The 8,564-nt window shown below is 41.0% G+C and overlaps 1 long non-coding RNA gene across 1 annotated transcript; it reads left to right on the forward strand.

Annotated features, from left to right (window-relative positions):
• The first annotated feature begins 214 nt into the window (after positions 1–214).
• LOC139354065 (uncharacterized) lies at positions 215–6,211 on the forward strand. The gene is made up of 2 exons (XR_011605172.1): positions 215–2,068; positions 5,555–6,211. It is a non-coding gene; the product is annotated as an uncharacterized lncRNA (long non-coding RNA).
• Positions 6,212–8,564: the final 2,353 nt, after the last annotated feature.

The following is an 8,564-nucleotide window of genomic DNA, read 5'->3' on the forward strand; positions in this document are numbered from 1 at the left end:
TGTCTATTACCTGGCCGGAATAAAAGGGACACATGCACAAGTCTGAAGGCGCACGCCCATTGACAAAATCATGAGCCTTACGCCAACGACCTCACGGCTGACTGCTAGCTCTAATACGTTCCCATAATAGGGGTTGAAATCACGACCGCGCGACAACTGGCAAGTAGCCGACATATGTCAGTCAAGGAAATATTTTCCATTCTCCGTACCTGTAATTTTAACTCGAAATAAAATGTCAGAAGTTTATTTTGTACCATAATAATACTGTTCGGAGCAGATCGCCAGTGCGTAGTCATGCGCGCATAGGTGTACGACGGCACCTGCAGCGCTCTCTGCTTATCTCTCGCCTTCTTTCTTATACCACTAAAGCTGTCGCTTATCTATTCAGCAACTACTTTGTAAGCCTGCATATGTCTATATGAAGATCTTGGAGCCAAGCTTTTTACACATTCACAGTCCGTCTGCCGCTCCGAATAAACGCTATACATTTTAATATAACCTATTCGTGCGTTATTAATTATAAATATAAGGGTGGCATATTTGTTGTCTTACCCACAAACATTTGGCGACCCCGACGTGATAGCAGTTTTAATCGGAGTCTGCAACTCGGTTTCGCGATTGTTTAATATAGTTTAAACAAACGCTTTGTTTCGCTGTCGTTATCGTGCATTCGGTCACAAACATACGAACATACATACATATGTGCATATAAAAGTGCACAGCCGGCCGTTTGATTTTTTGTACATTTTGCGCTGTGAAAAAACACCAAAACTGTGTTGTGCAAATAATTCTTAACAAAGTGAATCGCATTTAATCTTTGTTAATAGCGCATATTACATATATATATGTACATATAGCCATACATACATTCGTTTGCCAGTTACATAACCCGCTGCTGCTAGGCAGGCAATTTATCGGCAAGAACAACAACAACCAAGTTAAAGGTTCCGTTGCATCTCGGCGACGCTTGTTAACCTTCACGTTTTCGCGGTAAAGGGTATACGGTGTTTTGTGCCTCTAACGCGGTCGGACATTTTATTTTACTTCATTTTCATTTAATTTTTTTTTTCTTTCTCGTGATTGTAAAATGTCTGATACGGAAAACTCGGTTCGGGCTCAAAATGAATCCACAAGTGACGTCGACTACTACCGAGTCAAAGCCCAATCTATTTTGGGGCAAATGAGCTCGATGAAATGCTATTTAAACGCTGATGCGGTTAATCAGTTTGACGAAGCTGATTTGCTGGCGCGAATGGAATGGATCAATTCCTTAAACCAGGCATTTGATTCTGCGCAGACATCGTTGGAAAGACTGGATTTTGCAGAGATCTCGAGCGACCATCGGATTGAATTTGCTGAAGTCTTCATGGATGTGAAGGCGAAACTAAGCCGAGGCTTGGCGGTTCATCGCAAGTCACAATTGCCGGCTTCAACCGCTGCAAGTTCAACATCTATTGACATCACTAATAATGCGGATCTTTCTTTTCGATCTAGAATGCCTCGGTTGCCAAATTTGGAAATTGCTCGTTTTCATGGATCCTACTCTGAGTGCCCGGATTTTCTTGCGACTTTCACTACGGTCATCGGAAATGATGATGAGCTAAGCGACATTGAAAAATTACAATATTTGCGTTCGAGTTTGGGCGGCGTGGCTCTGGAAACCATACGCTCGCTCGAACCCTCGAATGCTAATTTTAAAAAGGCTATGAATTTGCTGGTTAATCGATTTGATAATAAAGTTTTACACTTTCAGGCACATGTTCAGGTAATATTCGGTTTAAAGGGTGTCGAGAAGGGATCTTCGAAGGGTCTTCGGGAGCTGAGCGATTGCATGAATTCGCATCTGCGAGCGATTCGAACCCTGGCCAATACACAACAAATTTTGGATGGACTTTTAATTCACATCGTCACTCGGAAACTGGATCAGAGGACGCGGGAAAAATGGGAAGAGGATTTGTCAATCACTGAGTTGTCTACCTGGGATGCTATGGAGTCGTTTTTGGAAAAGAGGTGCAGGATGATGGAAAACTTGGATCAAGCCTTGGTAACTCAAACACCAAGCCAGCAGGTGCGAAAAAACTTGCACATATATAACCAAAATACACTTATTGCATCTGCTACTAACTCAAATCATTTGACATGCTTATTTTGCGATGCACGGGATCATTATTTGCCAAAGTGTTCTCGATTTTTAAATTTGAGTCCGAATCTTCGATACTGTTTGCGCAAGGGGCATAGTTTGCAGCAATGCAAGTCGACTCACTGCAAGTATAGTCGCATGAAGCACCATTCATTATTACACATGAACCATGACCCATCCGCAACATCAACCTCATTTTCATCTCCATCATGCGACCCATCCTCGAGCTCTCAGCCATTACCATCTACTTCATCAGCATTAGTATCATGTTCGTATACACCATCGCATCCTGATCATCATTTACCAAGCCCTCCACCCAAAACCTTAAATATTTTGCCGATCGACTACGTTTTGCTTCCAACTGCTATTATCTACGTCAGAAATAGAATTGGAGCATTTATGCCTTGCCGAGCAATTTTAGATTCGGCCTCCCAGCTAAACTTCATAACCTCTCGCTTAGCTAGCCAACTAAACTTGAATCACAGAAGATCGCAAACGTCGATTTCTGGGATAGGAGAATCTTCCATGATCTCTGATAACACTGTCGATATTCTTGAGCAATCACGGGATGCAAGCTATCGTGCGGCATTCACAGCGGTTGTGACTCACAGTGTTACTGAATATCAACCCCATTTCAATATAAATGCAACATCGTGGAAGATACCGCAAAACATTTCACACGCTGACCCTAATTTCAATCAATCACAACGAATTGACCTTTTACTCGGCGCTGGGTTGTTTTTCGAAATAATTTCTATGGGATAAATTCATTTGGATAGGGCTTTGCCAACTCTTCAGAACACCAAGCTTGGTTGGATAGTCTCTGGAGGGTTATCATCGAACATGCCAACTCATAAATCGGTTTTACAAGCCAGCATCAAGGACCCAGCTGATCATTCCGATGACACACTTTCCGCCATTGTAAAGCGATTTTGGGAAATTGAGGACTTCACTTCGTCTAAACCATCTTTATTGCCGGAAGACTTGCGATGTAAGCAACTTTTTACTGAAAATTGCATTCGACTTGGAAACGGCCAATACTCTGTTCGTCTATTGACCACTTCCGGATTCGAATCTTTAGGTGATTCTTATTGCTTGGCTCGTCGTCGTTTCAAGAGTTTGGAAGCTAAATTAGATAGAAACCCAGCCGTGAAGGCTCAGTATTCAGCATTTTTGACGGAGTATATCGATCTAGGTCACATGGCTCTTGTAACTAAGGAACCGACAGAAACACAATTCTTTTTGTCCCACCATTGCGTACATAAGCAGGAGAGCACGAGTACGAAGCTTCGTGTCGTTTTTGATGGATCTGCTAAATCAACTTCTGGTAGCTCTCTGAACGACTTACTTCTGGCAGGACCAACAATTCAACAAAAAATCTTCAATATACTGCTTCGCTTTCGATTTTTTAAAGTTGCCTTTTGTGGAGATATCTGCAAGATGTACCGTTGCGTGCGTGTCTCGTACCCGGATGATTTCTTGCAGTGCATCGTTTGGAGAGAGAGCTCCAGGGAAGAGTTGAGTGTTTTTAAATTGAACACGGTGACTTATGGAACCAAGCCAGCTGCCTTCTTGGCTATAAGGGCCATGCATCAACTCTCTTACGATGAGGAGGAATCATTTCCTATTGGAGCAAAAATTGTTCGTAGAGATTTCTATGTGGATGGTTTAATATCTGGTGGCGCCTCAGTTAAGGAGGTGAGAGAAATTCGTCGTCAGGTGAAGGAACTACTGTCGCGAGGCCACTTTCCAATTCGCAAATGGTGTTCGAATGAGTCAGCAGCCCTAGAAGGAGAGTCTGAATGCGACAAGGAGCAGTTAATCAAATTTCACGATGGATGGGATGTCGCCAAGGCATTGGGATTAGTCTGGGATCCATCTTCTGATCAGTTCCTATTTCATTTTTCTCAACTGCCAACCAATCAACGACCCACTAAGCGGGTTGCATTGTCGACGATTGCCAAATTCTATGATCCACTCGGTTTAATAACTCCTATTATCACAAAATCTAAGATATTTCTGCAATCTCTATGGAGTGCGAACGTGGATTGGGATGATGCACTGCCAGAGCCCATTCTTTCGTCATGGGGGGAGTTGACCTCACAGTTATCGGTCGTACAGAACTTAAAATTCCCACGATTCGTACTGCAACCAAGGGCTTCCGTTGAGTTGCATGGATTCTGCGATGCTAGCATGTCAGCTTATGGAGCGTTCTATACTTGCGATCGGAGACCAATGGAGAATCGAAAGTCCATCTGCTCTGTGCCAAGTCAAGGGTAGCTCGATTGAAGGCCTTAATAATTCCAAGATTAGAACTTTCCGCAGCGCTTTTATTGGCTGAGCTAATCGTAAACGCCAAGGAAGCTATAGATTTCGATTGCACCTTTCATTGCTGGTCGGACTCGTCCATTGTGTTGGCGTGGATTCGGCAACCTCCGAGGGAGTTTAACGTTTTCGTATCAAACAGGATCGCGAAAATTCAGGAGATGACGAAAGACATGTCTTGGCATCACGGGCCTACAAACTTGAACCCGGCAGACGTCGTGTCGCGAGGATGTACCCCAAGAGAATTGTTGGAACATTCCCTTTGGGCTAACGGGCCTCCATTCCTTCTGCAAAGCTCGTCAAATTGGCCGTCCCTGCTAGACTCAGTAAAGGATCTTCCAGAGCGCCGTTCTGTGGCTCTAATTGGGGCCGTTTGCATAGACAGTTCATCAAACTGCAAATTCCTCAACTCTTTTGATAAGTTGCAGCGCGTATTTGCATACATTTATCGATTCATTTCAAATTGCAGAGCCAAGTTCGTCGCCAGCGTTATCAACAAATGCGTTTGATGTTTCCGAATGAAGCCTGTTACTTGGGAGTACGTCATGGGTAGCCTGCCAGCAAATACATAGAGTGCAGCCCAATGCAGCTTTCATACCACAGGAGTGGACTATTGTGGGCCATTCTATCATAAGGCAGAGGCCAGAAATAAGGCACCCTACAAGTGTTATATCGCTGTCTTTGTCTGTTTTTCCACGAAGCCTGCTTATTTGGAAGTTGTCCAGGATCTCACGACAGATTCTTTCATCGCAGCGCTGAGGAGATTCATCAGCCTTAGAGGCAGTCCGCGTACCATTTGGAGCGACAATGCTACAAACTTTGTCGGTGCAAAGAGAGAGCTTGCCGAGCTGAAAGAGCTCTTTTTAAGCGAGCAGCACACAGCATCGATATCTTCCGCCTGTTTAGCTGATGGGATCATCCCTCCGCGTGCCCCGCACTTCGGTGGTTTATGGGAGGCCGCTGTGAAGTCAGCTAAATTTCACTTCTACAGAGTCGTCGGTGCATCCATCTTAGCCATCGATGAATTAAGAACTCTTGCATATGAGATTTCTGCCATCCTTAACTCCCGTCCACTCTGTCCAATTTCAGAAAATGCTGAAAGCCTTGAGGTGCTAACACCGGCGCATTTCCTGAAGGGTTCCAGATACACTAAGTTTCCTGAGCCTGTCATTACTCATCTCCATGAAGACCGCCTCAGCAGATGGCAGCGGGTTACCCAGATGCAGCAACATTTCTGGAAAAGGTGGAGCAGCGAGTATTTGTCCCTACTTCAAGAGAGGAGCAAGTGGCGCGTCGAAACGTCTAACATCAAGGTTGGACGCATAGTTTTGCTGAAGGAGGACAACTTTCCACCCTTGAAATGGCAGCTTGGATGCATCCAGGAAGTCATACCCGGCGGGGAAGGAGTCATCAGAGTAGCTATGGTCCGCACAGCTACGGGTCTGATCAAGAGAGCCGTCGCCAAGCTAGCCGTTCTGCCCATCGATCCTTACCTCTTCCAACGGGGGGAGTATGTTCGGAGCAGATCGCCAGCGCCTAGTCATGCGCGCATAGGTGTACGACGGCACCTGCAGCGCTCTCTGCTTATCTTTCGTCTTCTTTCTTATACCACTAAAGCTGTCGCTTATCTATTCAGCAACTACTTTGTAAGCCTGCATATGTCTATATGAAGATCTTGGAGCCAAGCTTTTTACACATTCACAGTCTGTCTGCCGCTCCGAATAAACGCTATACATTTTAATATAACCTATTCGTGCGTTATTAATTATAAATAAAAGGGTGGCATATTTGTTGTCTTCCCCACAAACAAATACACTTATTCATTTATTTTGGTATTGCGAACATTTTTGTTATATATAGAAATTAATTTTCTGCTTTGATTCCGGCGATTTGCATAGAAGAAGCAGGCGCACTTTGCCGACGTCATTTCTGGATTACAAAATGTAAAGTGTTCACCATAATTCGTAGTTTTGAGGTCGTTCACCTCGATTCATGAACATAGTTTTTGTGTTTAGAAGGTATTGAAAATGCTGACCAATTATCTCTCCTTTAAATTGTTCAATAAATTGGTCAATTTCCTCATGAAACTTAATTTGGTTAATTTTGTTTTCTTGCACATCCTTACACATCTAGTCTCAACTTTAAAATAATGTATAAAAATTATTTTATTGTTTTGAAGCTACTTTTAAAAAATGTCAAAATAATGTATGCATTGTTTAGAGCACAAACCCCGCCCTTAAGGTATGTTTCACAATAGGGAAACCGGTTTCCTTTAAACCTGTTTAATGACGGACAGCCCATTTCCTCGACATTACTGAGCTGACGACTCCCAAAAAACGTCTGTAGAAATCGTTTCTTTTCCACACCTTTACAAATAATTTGTTTTCCGCTTGTAATTGTCCTTAGATACTTTCGAGATTGTGGAAAACTATTTTCTCCATCGTTCCAAAAAATGTTGTGATGTGCATTGGTTAACCAAATTGCAGTCTTTCGAGATTTTGTATTTAGCAAAGTAAAATCATATGGTGGTTCTATTAAAAAAACTATTATTCAAGTTTGGATCTTTTTCGAATACAATTCCAATTTCCTTTAGAATAAAATTATTATTATTATCAAAGAAACCTTGAACATCAATCGAAACACTATCTTTCAACATTTTTCTAATGTTAAACAACTCGCTGTACTAGTCCGTTTAATGGGTTATATTCAACTAAACGGTCTTGTATGAGGAGAATAGGACCAATTTTTACTGATTCATTTTGATATGAAAGATCAACCACACTAATAGGGGTCTTCAATTTAAATTCATTTGGGGTCAAAAATGGTTGTGATTCACGATTATAGTAACTAGATTGAAATCTTGTGTACATTTCATATAGGTGAGCATACTAATTTTTACTAAATTCAACATTCAGATTATTATGGATATGACTCAGAATTCAAGTGAACTTTCAAGTTTGATAAGATATTTGTGATAAGTTCTCCATTTAGTGTAAATCCAATTATGGCAAATCTTGGTTTTTCGCGGTTAGCCGACAATTTCACATTTCAGCTGTGTTGACTCCCATACCCCAATTTAGGGTTAACATATAAATCCCAACTCTGGAATGCGATTAATAGGTTTACACAACTTTTAATAATATCGTACATCTTAATTTTTGTAAAATCGCTGTTACATGAGGAATTTTCCAGATTTTATTCGTAATTTCCAGTTTAAAAGTTTGTTCATTTCTGATTTGATCAAGATTCACCAAGATTCTTAGTTAGCATCAACACTAGTTCGTGTTTACAATTTAACAAAACTTTTTTATAATCCTCAACCAATCCCAACAAATTTTTTAATGGTACAGAAAAATTTTAAGTGGGGATCCCGTAGAAATTTCGTCTCCACTGCTCCATCCAGAATTTAATAGGTATTGACTTTGAAGATTATCCAGAGATATACAATTTTTTAGGGTAGTAGTCATACCGACATAGACTTGACACGTTGGACTCGTTGTGTTTAGTTGTTACCTAGCAGTATTTTGATGGTTACTTTCTTCTTAGTCTTGTTTTCGGATGGTTACTTTTTGTATAGTACCTGTACAGTATTTGATTTTGGATTGTTACTATCTGTATAGTATCTGTAAAGTACTTGGTTTTAGATGGAAACTAAATGTTAACAAGTATTATGAGTTGCTATAGTCTCTTATTAAGAATTATCAAAGTACACAAGTTAAAGTTTCTAAGATGTGTTAGCCAAACACACTTGCAGTGAACTATCATTACCTGACCGTCATCAAAGTCACATGCCCAAGACCCAAGGACATTGAATAAAATACTTCCCCTTAATTTGTACCTGGAGTTTTAATTACAGTCAGATACATAATTTGTAGGATCATTCAATATTTCTTTATATATTTTATTATTGTAAACATATTTCATTAAATTCATAATTAATTATATTTTATGTATATTTGTATATAATTAATTTTCTTACTTCAGCCCTCTGTAAGAAACATGTCGCTTATTAATCTTCGTTCCAAGCGTAGATTTTCGCTTGGTTCCCATAGATAGATGTAAAATAGTTCTCACAATTTAATCTTTCTCAGATGCTGAA

Source organism: Drosophila suzukii, assembly GCF_043229965.1.
Source record: "Drosophila suzukii chromosome 2 unlocalized genomic scaffold, CBGP_Dsuzu_IsoJpt1.0 scf_2c, whole genome shotgun sequence".
Lineage (NCBI taxonomy): Eukaryota > Metazoa > Arthropoda > Insecta > Diptera > Drosophilidae > Drosophila > Drosophila suzukii.